Raw genomic sequence first — 19,463 nt, 5'->3', positions numbered from 1 at the left:
GGAATACATCACTCCAGAGACGTTCCGTGAAGACTCTAAGGTTACATTTTGTAGTGCAATTGACACTGATATTTTGTGACAGGCTGGGCACTGATGTGCTCTCTTTAGGCTGATGTTGTCTACTTTAATAAAGTCATCAATTTTTGGAGATGGACTAATCCAATTTTGATACAAATTGATAAAGGAATACATCACTCCAGAGACGTTCCATGAATTGATATCAATTGCAACTTGGAGCTACGTGTATATATATATATATATATATATATATATATATATATATATATATATATATATATATATATAGGTAGAGATTTACACAAACCACAAACATGGAATCTGGTATGATAAATTTTGGAAGCTCTCTAAAAGTACCCTATGTTCAGGAGTTGGCTAAGGAGAAATTTGCATCAGTTCCACCCCGATACATACGACCTGATCCAACCAAACTTCATGGGGTCTCCACAGAGGAAATCCCAGTAATTGACATGCAAAGGTTGCTTTCTGATGAATCAGTGAATCCAGAGCTTGAAAAGTTGCATTTTGCCTGCAAAGAATGGGGCTTCTTCCAGGTTTGTCATTTCGTATTTGTATATGCATATATTAGGTATTGTTGTTGACCTAATAATGGAGTCTGATTGTAATAGTATTTGCTCAAAATCTACTAGTCATTTCAATTTGGTTTTTACCACAACTTTAACTTACTTTCAAGGGAATAAAATAATTCTGAAATATTTATTATGTTAATAACTATGACTTTTCAGGACTGTAGGTAAATGATATATCTTGCCACAAGTTTTTTTTTTTCATATTGAAATGTTTCTTTTCTTGTAATTATCCAGAAATTTTATGTCAAAAGCGAGCATGCCTACCCTAATATATGAACTCATTTGGTTTTCTCTAGTAGTAGTACATAATGCATGACTAGAATGTAATAGGAGTGATCTCCTTTTCTTTCCTGCTTTTCCTGGGATCTTCTTTGAATTGTTATACAAGGACAATCATCTAATTTAAATGGATATACATGCCCGCTGTTAAAATGTAGAAGTGTTATAATAGTCAGCACCAAATAATTAGTGACTGTACAATTTGTCACCAGCTGATTAATCATGGAGTGAGCTCTTCATTAGTGGACAAACTGAAACTAGAGATGCAAAAGTTTTTCAATTTGACGATTGAAGAGAAGAAGAGATTTGCCCAGGAACCGGGCGATGTAGAAGGATATGGACAGGCCTTTGTTGTATCGGAGGAACAAAAACTTAACTGGGGTGACATGCTATTCATGGTCGCTCTGCCAACTCACTTGAGAAAACCTCATTTACTTCCCAACCTTCCTCTTCCATTCAGGTACAAGAAAATTTGCACACACATTCATATCATTGTATTTAGGGTGCATTTGATAAAATTGAAGTATGAAAACTGAAATTTGAATCTATTAAATTATTGAATTATTAAGTATTAAATCAAATACGTTTGAGTGTATATCACATTCGATGATAAGTGAAAAGTTTATCATTTATTTTTTATAGCAAGTTTTGCCTAAAAAATTTAATGGCACTTAATTAATTCAGATGTTCAATTTTTTGTTATCAAATGTATCTGAATATATTAAGATCTAAATACATTAAATTTAAATGATGAATTGTGTTGTCAAACACATGAGGACTATAGTAACATCACACACAGTCTAACTTTTGAAAGTCATAAGCGTCTAAAATTCTCTACACTTGTCTAAAATTTAAAAATTTTGTGGGTGAAAATGCTTAAAAGCTAGGGATAAGATGATCATAGACTAATAATAGGTTAAGAAAATAAGTGGTTAGTAGCAGTCTGTAACTTTGCAAATCACCGTACCTGTAATCTTTCTATTTTCTTTTACATAAATTGTCAACATCTTGATATATATAAAGAAACTGAAAGTCTCGAATTGAAATTGTAAAGAGATATAATGATGATTTTTATGAGTTATAAACTGGATTTACAATAAGAGACATTATTTAAGTGTGGCGGTTTGATTCTTTCATGTATTTTAATTGATGGAAATATGAACATTTTGGTCCTTTATTATAGCAGTGGTGGTTCATTTGGTTCTTTATATACTACCGCTTGCTAATTTATTCCTTATGTCCTCTGCTCCTAGAAGTGGCAAAATGGATTCATATCCACCAATCCATCCATATAAACCAACCTTAAATGGATTTGGATGATCCATATAAATTCAATGTTTTTAAATGGATAACCATTTAAATCCAATTATGTTGGTGGATTTAAATGGATTATCCATCTTGTCCATATACATCCATTTAACTTAAAAAATAGAAAACACATTTATAAAAATGTGAGATAAAATCTTGTGGGACCATCTATTCTTTTCTTCTTAACTTCCTCATATGTCAAATTAATATTGTGGGACCACCTATTCTTTTCTTCATAACTTCCTCATATGCCAAGTTGCCAATAACATTAATTGCATTTTATTTGCTTCTAGCTCCTAGACTTCTTCCATCCTTTTCAAAATTATATTTTAGTCTCTACTCTTGTTTTTTTTTAATTAAACTCTCATGTAGTAATGATTGCAAACATTTATATTCTTAAGTAAAGAAAAAGCGAGAATGCATCATGCAGTGTCAAAATAATTTTTATTTTTTTAATTCTTTTATTTATAAAAATAATTTTTCTAACGAGTGTCCCTGCAACATTGGTTAAAATATGTAAATGATACCTTTTTTTTTTTCAAATCCTCATACTTGCAATCCCTCTCCCCTTATCACCTAACCCAACTATCCAAAAAAAAAAAGACACCTAATTTACTAAGTAATATAAGGTAGCTTGTATATCAATGGTATAATAAGGAGTTTCATATATGAAAATACTTTACTTGTCAAATAACATAAGATTTCTTATTAGAACTCCACTTTTATTCAAGACATCACTCTTGAATAGGAGTGCAAAAAATTGGAAACGTAAACTTCTTTTCACTGTAAAGTCGTATTCAATTCATTCAAAAGTTATAAAAATGTAGCTAAGTTCTTAATTGTTCATTACTTTACAAAATGATACTTAAAGTAATGACGAAAGGTTAAATTGACCACAGCAGTTAAATTTTCTTGGAACTAAACTAATTTTATGAAGTACTGAAATAGAGTAGTAGTACAAGCATTTGTTATTACCAAAAGGTTTTAGGTGATTTAAGGATAGAACTTTGGGAATTTGTATTTTTTGGAAAAAAACATTTGGATCTTAAATTTAGGATTTGGGAGAGTAAATGGATAAATGGATGGATCATGGTTTACACTATCCATTTAAATGACATCCATTTAGATCCATTTATTAAATGGTTTTAATTGGATTGGATCAATTTGATCCACTATTCATTTAACTAAAACCATTTATCAACCATATATCCATTTTGCCACTTCTAGTCTGCTCCTTTATTTCTACAGTGGCAATGTCGATTATCTTTGTAATACCAACATTGCATTGAAGTTTATGAATTAAGGGTTGTAATTAGAGATTTGGGAAAATTAGGAGAGGGGAAATCGATAGATTACAAATACTGCATTGATTTTATTTTATGGAAATCAGGGATTAATTGGTAGACGGAAGTACGCAATAAATCTTCATCACTGAAATAAAGGACTTGAACTATATAATTCCCTTCTAAAAAGCAAAGTAATAAAGGACTTGATGAGGTAATTAAGTACTTTGTCTTAAATCTTAAAGAACAGTAAATAAAGAAAGATGTAGATAATGGTTATGCAGCATCTTAATCACTGTTTGTGAATTTGGTTTTGTCGAAAAAATAATAATAAATGTCTCATTTTGTTGTTGAGGGGTAAAAAAAACGATAACCACTCAATGATTCTTTATTCTAGGTCACAATTTGTTTATAAAAAGTATTCCATTGATGACTAAAATGCTTTATTCAGAAAAAAATATTTTGAAAAATAATTGAAACTGAGGAGGCAATAATAAAGCCAAATGCTGTTACATGAAAAATTGTAGCAGAGAATATCCGGGTGTACGTAATATTTTTTTTTATTATATAGATGCATTTATTTGGAAGTCGTACTCTCTTAGGGGCCGACGTACGACATGAAACATTGAATGTTATCCCTTCAATAAAATTCCATGTGTAATGATCAAGACAGCTTATCAGCCAGTCCTTCAAAGGAAAAAAAAGGACAGTCCTTCAAAGGAAAAAAAAGGATAGCTTATCAGCCACAAAGTGTCCTAAGGATTGAATATTTTGATCATTATCTCTCTTAAAGTCTCCACATGATAGGCCTTTTCTACTTATTTTTTTACCTTGGAGTCATTCTTAATGGTTTTCCAACATTTCTCTCCTTTTAATCGTATGGCTATTGGCCACCCAATGATTTAAAGTCTTGGTGGAGTGGGAGGTTAAATGTTCAAATCTTGCCCCCATCATTTTGCTACTATATGTGATTTTCTCAAATCCATATAAGTGCATACGTTTGATTCAATGGTGATTCAATTGCCGTCGGTTTTTCAATGGATTCAGTTGAGTCTTCCTCTAAAATAGATTAGAGTAGAAATAGTTTGATCCGATGGTGATTCAATCCCCGTCGGTTCCCCAATAGATTCAGTTGGGTCTCCCCGTAGATAGGTTATAGTATGAATAGAATAGATCATGACGATTGACAAAAAATAAATTATATCATCTCTCTCTCTCTCTCTCTCATACAGGAAAATATATCCTCTCTTGCTTTTCTTAGAGGGACAATTTCAAAAACCTCTCCTCAGGTTTTTGATAATTTCATTGAGCTCCCTCGAGGTTATAAAAATAACATTTACCTCCTTTGCCCACATAAAATGACAATATTAGGTTTAACATTTTAATAAAACTCTCTTGTTAGATATACTTTTACAAAGAATGGTATTAATAATTATTTTTCTTTTCTTTTTCTATTCTTATTCCCCCTTTTTATATTTTTGCCAAGAAAACCATAAAATATAAGCATTGACAACATAAATGTTTTACTAGTGACATTTTTTATGACTTTGAATGTGATCTAATTTTTACTTGCTGATTTTTTTGGGTACCAAAAGCTACATTAACTCCAAAAAAAAGCTCAAAATTGCTACCAAGCTATGATAGTTCCACCAATCCAAAATTCTACAAACTTTAAAAGAATTATGACGGTATTTTCTTTTTCAAATTAAAAAATACATACCCTGGTAAATCACCATTAAAAGTAGTTTATCATAGTGATAGAACTATTGTCATCTTTGCTTATCAAATAATAAATATGGTGTTAAAAACTTCACACTCTTTCTGTTTTTTTGTGTTAAATATATTATGATTGTTCTGGAAAGTAATTCAAACGTTATAAGTTTGAGGGTATTTTAGGATATTCATTAAAAATTTTGACCAAGTCTAAGGTTTGATTACCAAAAGTGTCAAATTAGGGGAGGTAGGTGTAATTTTTGAAACCTTAAGGGAGCTCAGTGAAATTGTTAAAAATCTTAGAGGTTTATGAAATTATCCCTTTCTTAAATCTTACCTTCTTAATTGTCTTTATGAGGAAAATTAATAAGCCATGTCACCGTGAGATGATGATAAAACATCCATCCTTGCATGCATAAAAAATTAGTTAACATCTAAAGCATTGTGCATTGTTATTATATATCGGATATTCTTTACTTTTTATTTACATTTTCTTTAACTTTGTAGAGAAACTCTAGATCAGTACTCAAGGGAATTGAAAATCCTTGCCATCAAAGTCCTTGAGCAAATGACAAAAGCATTAGGAATGAAGCTTGAAGATATGACAATGCTTTTTCAAGAAGGGATGCAATCATTGAGGATGGGCTATTATCCTCCGTGCCCCCAACCTGAGCTAGTGATGGGCCTTTGCCCCCACTCTGATGCTACTGGGCTTACCATATTACTTCAAGTCAATGAAGTGGAAGGCCTCCAAATCAAAAAGGCTGGAGCTTGGGTTCCTGTTGTACCACTTCCTAATGCATTCACAGTCAATGTTGGAGACATTTTAGAGGTAATCATGCTCAAAATCCTTTCTCCAAAGATGCAATGTTTATATAATTACAACATCTATCTAGTTTTTGGTCTCCCTTATGAGATATTTTCAAATTGGTTTCTACAATTATGAACATATATGGAAATTAGAATGTCCTTCCCATATTTTAATAGTATTCAAGAGATAATCTTTCCGATTATGATTAGTATGCCTACACTAGGTTGATGTGTAAGACTAATTATCAACTTGCACCGCCTAGAAAATGAGGCCAGGTCAAAGTGTAGCTTTCATCCCAAAATTTAACTTTTGACAAATTTGTGCCTAAACTTCTAACTTTGGCTACTTTGTCAGAGTTAGACAAATGTTGTTTATTGATAGAATATTGAGTACTTTAATAGAACACGTATCTTTATAAAGTCAAAAAAAAGTATAAAATATATGGATGAAAAGGTCTTTATATTGAAAAAGCAGTTTTATTCATATTAGTAATCAATTTAATTGATTAATTACTTCATTATTCGAGTAATATTTCCCAAGAATGTAAAACTTGGGCATAATAACTTCAAAATTAGTATTGTACATGCCCTTACACCCTAGCCTCCAAATTATTGCTTACCTGTGATGTACGAGCGGTAAAATTCAAACTACTTTCCTTTTATCGTTTTGAAAAAAGTGCTTGCTCTTTTCCCCAACAAGTTTGTTTTTATTTTCAGAAAAGAATTTACTTTTTGTCTTGATTTCAATGCTAATTACACGTGTTACTTACAAATCATGTCCTGGATCTATCAGGGTATAGCTTCTGAATTCTATCTCCAATGTTTTTGGGGCATAACAGTAGTTATTGAGCCTGTTAACTATATCCTATTATTGAGCCTAATTGAACTTTTATGAGAATGTATGCTGCACAGTACACAGTTGGGAATAATGTGACGTATTTTGACTGAGATGCAGATTGTGACAAATGGGATTTACAAGAGTGTTGAGCATCGGGTAACTGTGAATTTGCGCAACGAAAGGCTTTCCATTGCGACGTTTTTCGCCCCAAAATTGGATGGTGATATGGGTCCAGCGCCAAGTCTTATCACCCCTGAAAATCCAGCAATTTTCAGAAGAATTAGTATGATTGACTATTCATCGGAAAAAGTCTGAGTTTCTCAGTCATCGGAAAAAGTATGATTGACTATTCAAAAGCGTATTTTTCCCGTGAACTAGATGGGAAATCATTCATTGACGCAATGAGGACCCAAATCGAAGACTTTTAGGCTCTTAGTCTTTTTTTTTTAGGCTCTTAGGCTCTTAGGCTCTTAGTCCCTTTATGATTTTTCTCTCTGAAACTTATGTACACTGTTGACCTGGTGTCCCCTCTTCATCGCCTCCCCCAACTTTCATTCACCACAAATTGTATAATTGTTTAAGAATTAATCCTGTATATACTGACATTATATATATTATTAGATTCGAATGCATGATAACTAATATTAATTTAAATTTAAAATTTAAAATTTGAAACAAATAGTATGCATACAGGTCTAATACTGTATACATTATTAATGTATAGAAAATTAATCTATTTTTTAAATATGAAAGAGAATGATGAGTAATTGTATGTGCTATCAACGACGTATTAGAAGTCATTCTTTATGCCAAATCTTGATAAGGGGAACCAAAAAAAACCAAAAAAAAAAAATCTTTGCTATTTTACACAATTATAAATCTTTGAATATATTGCTATTTCATAAGTTTGATTTTCGTTTATTTCATATTCTATTCACCAACATAGCTTCACTCCTTCGAATCTTACCCCATCAACATTGTGGAAATTTAGCCAGATGAAACCGATTGGGAATGTTTTAAGCTGATGGCCCCAATTCTAAGCGGACCTCTCACTATTCCCTTTTTTTCCCCCTTAAAAGTTAAAACGTCAACTTCCAAGTGCACAGGATAAGAAACCTTAATCAATAGAAGAATTACAAAGTCAATGCCATGTCCACTTCTATCAACAGTTTGTCAAATTAGTTTCATTAACTCTAACATTTATCAAATAAATATCAATCTTACGTGGCAGCAAAGAAAAATCAAAAGGAAAACTATGTGTTGATATGGTATTAAATTCAAATTTTGGGTTTTTCTATTATGTCCTTAAAAGTTTAACACAGAATAAGCATATAAAATAGAAAGGGTGGACTCGCTATAAATTTCAGTTATTATTATTTATTTTTTGAATTATAAAATCTTGTACAAATAATTGAAAAGTAGATTCATCTCCTATCGTGCGTCGTGAATAAAACAATTCTTAAAGTTTTAAACCTCGTAACTTGACTATATCTCAATCATCCATGATGTTGCAAAGATTTGTTAATTAGACAATCATATACCAAGTATCACTCTGCTGCGTGATCTATCATCGAAGTGATTGACTGAGGCACGACAATCGTCCTTGAGACCTCATCTTCACGGTTTCATTATTCAAAGCTAGAAATGAAACCATTCAATGCTATAGGTCACCTAACCATAGGGCAGCATAGATGCCAACTTTATTCACTTTCATTCTAAATTGGCCCTTCTAATGGCACGGGAATTAAGAGATGGAGAGGGGTCACGATCGGTAAGCATGCCCACCCCGTAGGTATATAAATGGAGCGGAGAGAAATGCGGAGTGGGAGTAGGGGTTGCGGGAATTTGTCTCAGTACCATCCCCACCTATAAATTAAATAAATTAATTAATGAGTATATCTTATATACATTGACAGTGTATAGACTATCACCGTTTGATTCATGACATGTGTGTAAAAGTTAAATTCTAAATTTAAATTTTGCATAGTTGTCATTCATCCAACGTTGATAGTGTATACTGTCAGTGTAGGAAAAATTAATCCTTAATTAATACGTAACTATATTTGTCAATATCTATGTACATATTATATATAGTAGGGGTGGTGGGGATTTGTATCGGTACTATCCCCACCTCTATATATGTATATATATATATAGACACACACATACACATACAGACATATACATTATAATTTGAAAACTCATGATATCATTATTTGTGTGGTAAAATGATGATTTTGTTATTTTTAGTTTAGTGAATTTTTTTTTGTGTATTGCATGTTTGCAATAAGATAATAATAGTAGCAGATATTACTTTAGTTATGCTAATAAATACGGAGAAATATTTTTAAATGATTAAAGTATATTTTAAACTTAATTTCATGTTGAATTTTAGTTAAAAGTTCAAAAGATTGATTTATACAGTTATTTGTTGATATTATATATGAAAAATTATGAAAAATAAAAGTTTATTTTGAACCACCCATTGGGGCACCCTTATTGGGTAGTGGGGTGGGGGCAGGGTTATAGCTTAGGGCAAGGGGAAGTTTTTAAAGCACAGGAGGGGAGACGGGAGAGGGTTCTCTAGTTCCAAATCTATCTTGTTGTCATTCCTAGTCACCAACTCTCTAAAACCTAGAAATTTTAGTTTTCCCTCACATAAGGTTTGAAGTAAATGTTAACTTCTACCTCCAAAAAAAATTCTATAAAATATTATTATAAAATTAAGTGTTATTTGTATATACTGTTTTTCGATCAAAGTAATTGTTATGCTTCCTTCTACATAGGTAACATAGCAAGGCCAGTATAATTTCAATAAAAAATTTAAGGATAATCTAAAATTTGGATAAACATCATGAAGTGAAGGTGATGAACCATTTTCAAGGACAATAGCTAATAGACTCTTAAAAGTCAATTTTGAAGTTTGGAACGACAAAACTTGCTTTCTTCATGTGCCCAAGTTGAGTTTTTTTAGATTTTGATTATCAGATTTGGAATTTTTTGGATCTATTCGATAGAGCTCACCATATTATCTTGTTTTTTGATATCTGTGTATGTTTAATGATGTAATTTCTATCATTAATGCAAATTTTAATAAAACTATGATATTTTATATAAACAAAAATTGAGGTAATTATCCAGGGGTTTACCAAGTCAACATAATTTGTGGGTCCAAGGGATTTGACAAGGTTTAATTTATATTGTATAGTATAGGTATTTTATAGGTATTTTAATGGATAGGGTTTGATTTAGATCTCTTTGATCTACATTCATACTTATTAAATTTAGTTAGACCCAAACTCATACCCAACCCTTATGGGTTTGAAAAAGTAAACTCAAACTCGAACCCTCATAGGTTTAGGTATTCAACGGGTATTCGTGAATACTTTTTTGAACATACAATGAAGAACCAAAGTGAAAATATTTTGAAAATATATAGAGTTAAAAAATAACATAAATATCATCGAATTTTTATTTTCAAATAATAAAATCAACATTCAATATGTTGAACACAATATTATGAACTCAAAGAAAGAATTATTATCAACTAAAACTATTTGTTTTCAAAGTTTCATCTGTGTCTATATTCAATCTTTTATTTATTTGCTTTCATTTTTTCATTTTTTCTTGAAAATGTTTGTACTAATTATAATGACATAGAATATTAGGTTATTTTCCGAATTTACTGATACATACACACACATAGAATATTGCATGGGTATTTGTAGGGTCTAATTTGGATTTGAATTTGGATTTCAATCATAGAAAACCATACTCCACCCAAATTCATGATTCTCTTACAGGATCTAGATTTGGTTAGGGTCTGGGTTAATAAATTAAACCTAAACCCTACTCAGATATACTGGGTTTGGATTTGATTTGGATAAAATCCGATCCATTGACATACCTAGTTCGGTACCATAGGCTACCCTTAAAACAGTGCGTTTGGGTGAAATATGGATGAAATTAATTGGAATAGCACCTTTTTAATTAGATAAGACATCATTGTCAGCCTATAATCTAGTTCCGTATACAACTTCTTTTATAATCCAAATATAGAACGTTGCATTCGATTAATAATAAACAATAATGTTGATTAATGAAACATACGGTGGCATGAATAATTGAAGAGTGCACAACAGAAGACTAGCCTTACCAAATTTTTTGGACTCAATTTGTCCAAAACCATTTACTGGCATTCGATTTTCAAAATCAACAATTTTAGTAATGACCGGATTTCTTTTTTCCCAAATGACCAACCAAATTTTTGTCCAAATCAAGTCAATCATAACATGCGAGATATAATCGAGAGCTTTAATGTATTTTGGATATGTATGTGGTAGAATGCGATTCAAAATCTCAAAATTAGAGTTAAAGATACAAACTTTTCTTCATGGTTCAAAACTAAATTTTCTTAGTAAGAAACTTAAAATAATGTTTTTGCCACAATTATCAATACATATTTCGAATTCCTCAAATACATTTAAGAAGATTAACCATGCGACTCAACGCGTGGATATTAAAATACACATTAAAATACATATATAATATAATAACATATACATGGACGGTGTTTCAAAAATTTCCTCAAAGTCTTGAGTTAAGAGTTGGGTTTGAGTAAAACGTATATTTTGGAAAATGCTTTTAAGAAATATAAGTAAACATGCAGGTTCATATATGCATAAACTTCGATCCAACACTTTTACCACCCTTCACATCTAATCCAAGAACTAACTCTAATGGTACATAAAACTCGGTCATCTTTACTCTCTAATTCATAACAAATATTCATTCTTACACCTTAGAAAAGATCCGAATCTAATCTCTGCCTGATTTTCGATTCTCATACGGGTTCATAATGTATGTACATATATATAAATATTTGTGAAAAAAGGACAACAAGTAAGTGGATATATATATAGTAATAGTCGAGCGGAATCTGAAAATACCTTTATTCAGTTAAAACAAATAGGAATTGAGTTCAAGTCACCTCACGAATAACCAATACAATATTTTGGGAGTTCAAACGTTCATAAAAGTTTAAAACATGTCCACAGGACCAATCACAAGATACGTGTAGAACAATTATCAAAACTTCACAGGGGAGAACCTCATTAGGTACCCAACTAGGTCGATCCATTATAATACTGGTAGGTCTAATCTTCTCGTTCATTTCCGATTCATATCCAACACTAGGATCCCATTGAATTACATAAGACCATCTATCAATCTTTCTTTCCGTGATTCCCCATCTTTCTTAGAAGTGCGGGAATGCCTAAACCCATGCTCACGGCCCTTTTCTCGTTCTTGCCGATCCATACTTAGTACAAGTCTACAGGCGTAAGAAAATAAATAATTAGGCATATAAGAACTTAATGCGTATACAAGTTGCAAAAATATTTAGAATTAAAGCATGATTCTTTACATATACCAAAAGTCATAGTACGAGTCGGGAGATCACAAAACAAGCCAAATATATCAAATACACGATATAGGCAACTAAGTGTTTCAAAATATAGGAGTACATGCAGGCAAAATACAAAAGACCCCACGACATGCACCACTCCTACTATCCTTGGCAAGATCAAAAGAAGGAAAGTCATAATCCTAGTTAGGGACAAAACTAAAAGAATCCACGATACCAGGCCACATCATTCGAATAATTATAAATTTTAAATTATATCCAAAATCCTAAATTACTTTCTAAATTCTTAACCTAAAACTTCCAATCAATGCAAGCTTTCCTCACTAAATTCAAGGTGACAATTCCAATACAGACTAGAGTAATAAGTCAAATCAAAAGGGAATACAAAAGATGTCACATTTTCAACTCAAAATGAAGTCCAAAATTGTTCAAATGATTCAATTTTTCTGCTGAAATTCGGAAAGCAAAATAGTGGAAGAAGCAAGGTGTCCAACCCTTAAACTCATCAGAAGGCCATTTAAAATTCAAAATCTTGACTCACCTCCAACACAACTCGAAAATTAAAGTCTTATAGTGTTGTGTGAGCAAAATGGTGCAACAACATCAAGAAACTTTTGAAATCAATGTTGCTTCAAGTCCTCAACTCAAGAACAACTTAAAGAGATGGAATCACCTTTAGAGTAGAGTCCGCAAGACATTAAATTATAAATGTATAAGGATTTAACTCCAACAAAAATAAAACACTAGTATTCAACATCTTTCTAATTAAACACAAATACTTCAATATTACTCGTTAAAACATCAAGCACCAAAGTCACATTGCACTTAACACACAATTAAATCCCATAGTCCGGTATCCTAAACATTTAGTCTAAGATACACAACAAAAATTTGAAGCCTAAACTCTGAAACCAACTGTAAAGTCCCCACTTTTCCCAAGGGCGAACCCAATGGTATCGGCGGGACGCCTGCCTAACTCTCGTCAGGACTCAATAAAAGACGAACTCAAACTTATGGATAACAATCAACAATAAGAGTCGAAACTACAAAGAAAAGGTCGCTTCTTTAATAAGTATTCAATTACTACATTACAAGATACCAAGTACATCACTTTCCCCAAATATACAACTTTTAAAAGTCATCTAATAAATTATATTCAAAACCCTAATCAAAAGTGCATCAAGTCGACTTCTCCATAATTCTTTCCATTTTGTCTCCTGTTAAGGAAAACAAATCTAATGGGATGAGCTAATACTCAGTGAGACCAAGAAAAACATGCAAAACACAAAGTTCAAATAACGATAGCACTTATACGAGAATTAAATCTATAACATTCAAGTAGTTCACAACTAACAATGAAACACGCTTGATAAGGAAACGGAAGCTCTCAGGAGCTATATTCCACTTGCTCTGCCAATGCTCGATCCATGTAGGTTATAGGTCCGTAGAACCCCACTTACTTTGCACTCCCGATGACCGTTACACCCCCTATTCCGGGCCCGCACATCTTTTAGATAAGGCGATACTAATCGAGTATGCCAAGCGAGATCTTTCAAATAGATCAAGCTTATACAATTTTTTCTCATAACTCACCAGGTTTCACGACCAAACCCATGCCGGCTCGAGTGGCAAGGTCGACCGATGAGTTTGGGCGTCTCCCACTATTATCAATATAAGTCGATGAGATTCACTCCAATCGACATTGATTCAAACTTAGTATGATTCACTATTACAACACTTCATTTTATTCACTTAGCAAATTCACTTCATACAATTCAATATATAATTCACCTAAAAGAGAATGAGTGCGGTAAAATACACACTCGACTCGGCACTTTCACAATACTCAATTAATGAGAACATTTATGCACGTAGCAACACTCCATACACTTGACACTGACCAAGTCCAAAAGTGAGTAAGTGAGCAAATAAACCTTTAGTGGTTGGCTCCGAAATTCTTTTTAAGATCCTCTTGAGCGCCTGAAGAAATAATAATTATCTATCACTCACAAATACTTAGAAACCCCTTGCCAAACAAGAAAGAATGTACACTTGTGCAATGTTAAGATAGTATCTTAAAAGAACTTTAATACCTCGAAAATTGAGATTCAAAAGTGAGATTTAAATTCACAAGATAAACTTGCATCCTCCATGAGGATGAGTTTAAAATGGATGATCGATATTGAAAGACAACGAAAATTTCTCAAAAATTCATTTTTCAAGAAATCAGGAATTTTCAGCTTTGCGCGATAAATTTGGTAAAATCAGATCTTGAGTTCAGTACATCCAAATATGGAAAAACTTTATTCTGTTGGAAACTAGATCCAAAGTACTAAAAGTTCCTAGAAGACACTTTTTCAAGATTCTAAACAAAAAGCATTCATTTTTCAATTCAAAGTTTCAGTTCCAAGAGGACAGCTTTGAACCAGTCTTGGTTTTTCAGCCATTTTTGGAAATTCGGTAAAATTTACAGAAAATGAATCAGTCTTTGAAATTTGTAACACAATAAGAGTTCCAAACAAGATTTCAAACACAATAAATGGAACTAAATTCGGAATTTCGAGTATCAAGATATATTAGCCTAAAGTCAGTTAATTTTCACTACTTGAACAGTGAATTTTCAGATTTGAAGAGCTGGCATCATTTAGATATCGAAATGGAATTGAATTTACGCCAAATTTGGTACACTTAAACTACCATATGTGAATTTCCTCCCTCAAAAATTATAGGCAAAAAATCAAACAGGAAGGCAGTTAACAAGACGACTAAATTTCGTGAAATTTTTAAAGTAAATCTGCCAACTCACTCTTTCTTTCTTTCCAAAGATTTTTGTCCAGTAAAATCAATCCCAATTCACACCATTTTTGAAACCAAAGTTCCAGAAACATTTGTTAAGCAATTGACACAAAAATTTTCGAGGAAAAACATCTCAAAACAGATTTGACTATTCGGCCAACAAGAAAGGGAAAAGCTTCCAGTTTCCTGCTTTGTTGCACTTTTGAAATCAGACCATATCTCACTCAATACAAACTCAAATTGGGAATGGTTGGTGGCGTTGGAAATTAGGTTCAAAATTCTACATTTTATCAGAAAATGTGATTTCCAAAATCAGTTCACAAGTATTAGAAACTTAAGCCACAAGATGCAGCTTCTTCATTTCTCTCGGACAGAGAGTCACAACAGGACAGTCAACTTTGTTAAATCATTATGGTTCACTCAATTCGAACTAGCAGGTGATTTTTATACTGTTAGAAATTATTAAATGTCTAGTTTTAAATACCACAAACGGCACTCTATTTCGACTTTTGTACATTAAGTTATGTTCAAAAAAAGAGGTACTGTCCGGACCTCCTGATCACAAATTTCAGATTTCTTCCATTTTCGAAAACTCTAGTTTTGTGCAACCAAATGAAATAATTTTCCCAAGACACTTTGTAAGGATCGAAAACAACCTAAGAGGGGGGTGAATTAGGTTGATTAAAACCTAATCAAGTTATGGACACTTTTTAGTTCAATATGAAATTTACTCTCTTTTCTAGATGACTAAACAATGGAGCAGTTGATGAGAAAGTACAAGTGCTTGTGAGTAGAAGAGATAAACAATTTAAAGATCACAAACGTAACAATAAGTAAATAAAAAGGAAAGAATTGCAAACCAATTAACTATCCAACTCCTCTTGAACTTGTAGATTAATTCAAACAAACTTCTTCAAATTGATTAATTACAATCACTTTTGTGTACAAAGGAAGGTTCACCTCCTCCTTGCCCCGAACTCCACTCGGTCAACTTAGGAAGTTTTATTATCCCTCAGAACAACTCTCACAGAATTACACTCATGAAGTATTCACTCACAAATGAAAAGTTTACAATGAACCTCACACCATTAAGCCTAAACATCTTTTTTGAAGAGTATTTGCTCACTAAAATCACTCTAGATCTTTTGTATCTTTAGTGTGCAAAAGTTATTTGAAATATCTGACCAACCACTATTTATATAGGACCAAGAAAGTATCTCATTAATGCTTCCAATTGATAGAAAGTAGTTAAAAAGTCAACTAGCCGTTGTAGTATCGGACGTCCGATGCTTGCGTCCGATACTGTTGGGCGTCCGATGCTTGGTCCGACAACAAGTAGTGAGTTTGAAAAATTTTCTTCAATTCTATCGGACGTCCAAACCATACGTCCGACAGCAGACAATGAGTTAGAAGGAATATCTCAATTCTATCCGATGGTCGGTATTGTTTTTGTGAGCGTCCGACAGTTTTGTCGAGTTTGAACGATCCTATCGGATGTCCGATACTTGCGTCCGAAAAAGGTCAGTGAGCTTGGTGGAATGTCTTAATTCTTTCGGACGTCCGGTGATGGAGTTCTTCATGCGTCCGAAGTTGCGCAATGAGTATCGGACGTCCGATCCTGACTTTACAAGCGTCCGACAGCTTTCAGCAGCCTTTGTCCCTTTCAACTGCACTTGATCTTTGAATGTAATTTGCTTCATAATTGAAAGTATTTCTTGAAAAGATATTAGTATTATCCATTATTTTGTTAATATCAAAAGTTAGGGACCAAGGTCAACATTCTCTCTCTTTTTGAAGATGACAAAACAATGGATGAAAAAAAGAAAAAGATTGAGCATATGAACATAAGCTCCCCCTCACTCATTGAAGATTGAGCATATGAGCATAAGCCCCCCCTCACTCATTGCATCGAAATTTATAATCTCACAATAACTCTCCCTTACATATAGCATCAATTACTCCCCCTTTTTGTTAGCATAACATGAGAGTAAAAATCTCATACCGTAATCCAGCAACAATAACAGAGAATCCAATATTTCAAACAAAAATAGAGAAATGATATCAGAATTCAGCAATCACTAACATACCAACATATCACAGAGATTGATACCAAAAGAAGTACCAACATATCACAGAGAATTTAACAAAGTAAATCATCATTAGATTAGAATTGTTCTTTTCTCTCCTTTTTTGACATCATACAAATTCAGTAATATTCAAAAAATCAAGGAAAACTTAGTTCAAAACATCAAAAACATCAAAAGAGAATTAAAAAAATGCATTATGAACAAGAATCTCACCAATCTTATCAATATCTCCTACTTGTTAGAGTTAGTATCATGTCTAACTATCCACATGTATTTCGTGCCTCTTCTCATATTCTTTCTCATATAACAATCACTTTTCATGTGACTTTTTTGACAACAAAAATTACACATAACCGAAGGATTATTTACATGAACAAGTTTAACAAATCTAACTTGTCTTCTTTTGTAAATAGCAAATTCATTTGCACCAAAATTCAACTTCTTCTCATGAGTGTCAAGATGAGCCTTTGATTTATTACCTTGAAAACAGTCTTGTTTTTTATATTGGAGCAATTCATTTAAATTATCCATTCTACTTTTCAAATCACCTTGTTCCTTTTTGAATATTTCACAAAATTTTGTTTTTCTATCAAGTTTATTTTGTAAATCAATCTCATTCTTTTTTAAGAAATCATTTTCAGTTTTCAATTTTTTATTTTCTTGAAAAAGACGTGTATTGTTTTGAAGAAAAAAACTAATTTTATGTTTTAATTCCCTATTTCTAGCATAAGATTCTTTTAAACTATCATACAATTTTATAATGAAAGATTCAAGATCATCATTAGTTTCATCATCACTATCAGATTGAGAGTTACAAGTTGTTATCTAATCATCTTCAATGGCCATGAAAGTCAATTGAGCAGATTCTTCTTCCTCTTCAATTTCACCATCGGAGTTGCATTCATTCCATGTGAATTGAAAGTTGTTGAATCTTGATTTTCTTTCAGCTTTCCTCTTTTTCATTGGACACTCACTCATATAGTGTCCAAGTTGGCCGCATTCATAGCATTTGTCACTTTATTTTTTGTTAGTCTCATACTTTCCTTTGTTTTTTGCATTACTGAATTGATTAGAATCTGAATAGTTAGGCCATCCTCTTCTACATCTTGTTTTGTTGATGATCTTCTTGAAACTTCTTGTGAAGAGAGTAAGATCACTGTCATCAACTTTCACATTTTCTCCATCCAAGGAAACCGAATCATCTTCATCTTGAGATGCTTTTAGAGGAATGCTCCTTCTTACCTTTGCATCTTCTTCCTCTTGTACCTTAGTCTTAAGTTTCAACTCATAAGAGGTAAGAGAATTAATAAGTGATTCAATAGGTATAGTATTCAAATCTTTAGCCTCTTCAATAGAAGTCACTTTACTGTCCCAATCTTTGGACAAGGCATTCAGAATTTTTCTATTTTTCTCACCTAGAGAGTATTCTTTTTCCAACACTTCTAAATCCTTAATGAAATCATTGAATCTACAATACATTTGATCAATATTTTTTCATGAGATTCCATCTTAAACGACTCATATTTAGTAATTAAGATAGATTTCTTTTGTTCTCTAACATTCTCACTACCTTCATGAATTTCTTTCAATTTGTCCCAAATTTCTTTAACTGACTTGCAACCCTTGACTCTAATATATCCATTTGAATTTAAAACACAATATAACACATTCATGGCTGTTGCATTTAAAGTGAGATGAGCTCTATCCATAGCAGTCAGTTCACTTCTTGTTTTTAGTCTAGATCTATGAGTATTTTCATCTATAAGAGAGGTATCATTTGGACCTTCATTAACAATAAATCACAATTCAATATTAATCGATTGCAAGAAAATAATCATTCTTTCTTTCAAACTCACATAATTTGACCCATTAAACATTGGAGGTCTAATCACAGATTGACCTTAAAAAAATATGACATTGTTGGTTGTCATCTTTACTCCTAAAACGATTGAACTTTATCTCCAGGAGACCAAACTCTGATACCAATTGTAAGGATCGAAAACAATCTACGAGGGGGGTGAATTAGGTTGATTAAAAACCTAATCAAGTTATGGGCACTTTTTAGCTCAATATGAAATTTACCCTCTTTTCTAGATGACCACACAATGGAGCAGTTGATAAGAAAGCACAAGTGCTTGTGAGTAGAAGAGATAAATACTTTAAAGATTACAAACGTAATAATAAGTAAATAAAAAGGAAAGAATTGCAAACCAATTAACTATCCAACTCCTCTTGAGCTTGTAGATTAATTCAAACAAGCTTTTTCAAATTGATGAATTACAATCATTCTTGTGTACAAAACAAGGTTCACCTCCT

General features: G+C 32.3%; 1 pseudogene across 1 annotated transcript in view; it reads left to right on the top strand.

Moving 5' to 3' along the window:
- The first annotated feature begins 299 nt into the window (after window positions 1-299).
- The window catches only part of LOC113710125 (oxoglutarate-dependent flavonoid 7-O-demethylase 1-like), a 104,642-nt pseudogene continuing 85,478 nt past the window's right edge, over window positions 300-19,463 (top strand). Inside the window, exons 1-4 of the transcript XR_011821297.1 lie at window positions 300-572; window positions 1,100-1,347; window positions 5,699-6,023; window positions 6,957-7,043. The product of XR_011821297.1 is annotated as an oxoglutarate-dependent flavonoid 7-O-demethylase 1-like (transcript). The remainder of the gene's footprint in view (window positions 573-1,099; window positions 1,348-5,698; window positions 6,024-6,956; window positions 7,044-19,463) is intronic.

The sequence above is a fragment of the Coffea arabica genome, chromosome 9e (genome assembly GCF_036785885.1).
Source record: "Coffea arabica cultivar ET-39 chromosome 9e, Coffea Arabica ET-39 HiFi, whole genome shotgun sequence".
Classification (NCBI taxonomy): domain Eukaryota; kingdom Viridiplantae; phylum Streptophyta; class Magnoliopsida; order Gentianales; family Rubiaceae; genus Coffea; species Coffea arabica.
Note: the sequence above shows the minus strand (reverse complement) of the source record. Positions and strands in the feature narration are given on the sequence as shown.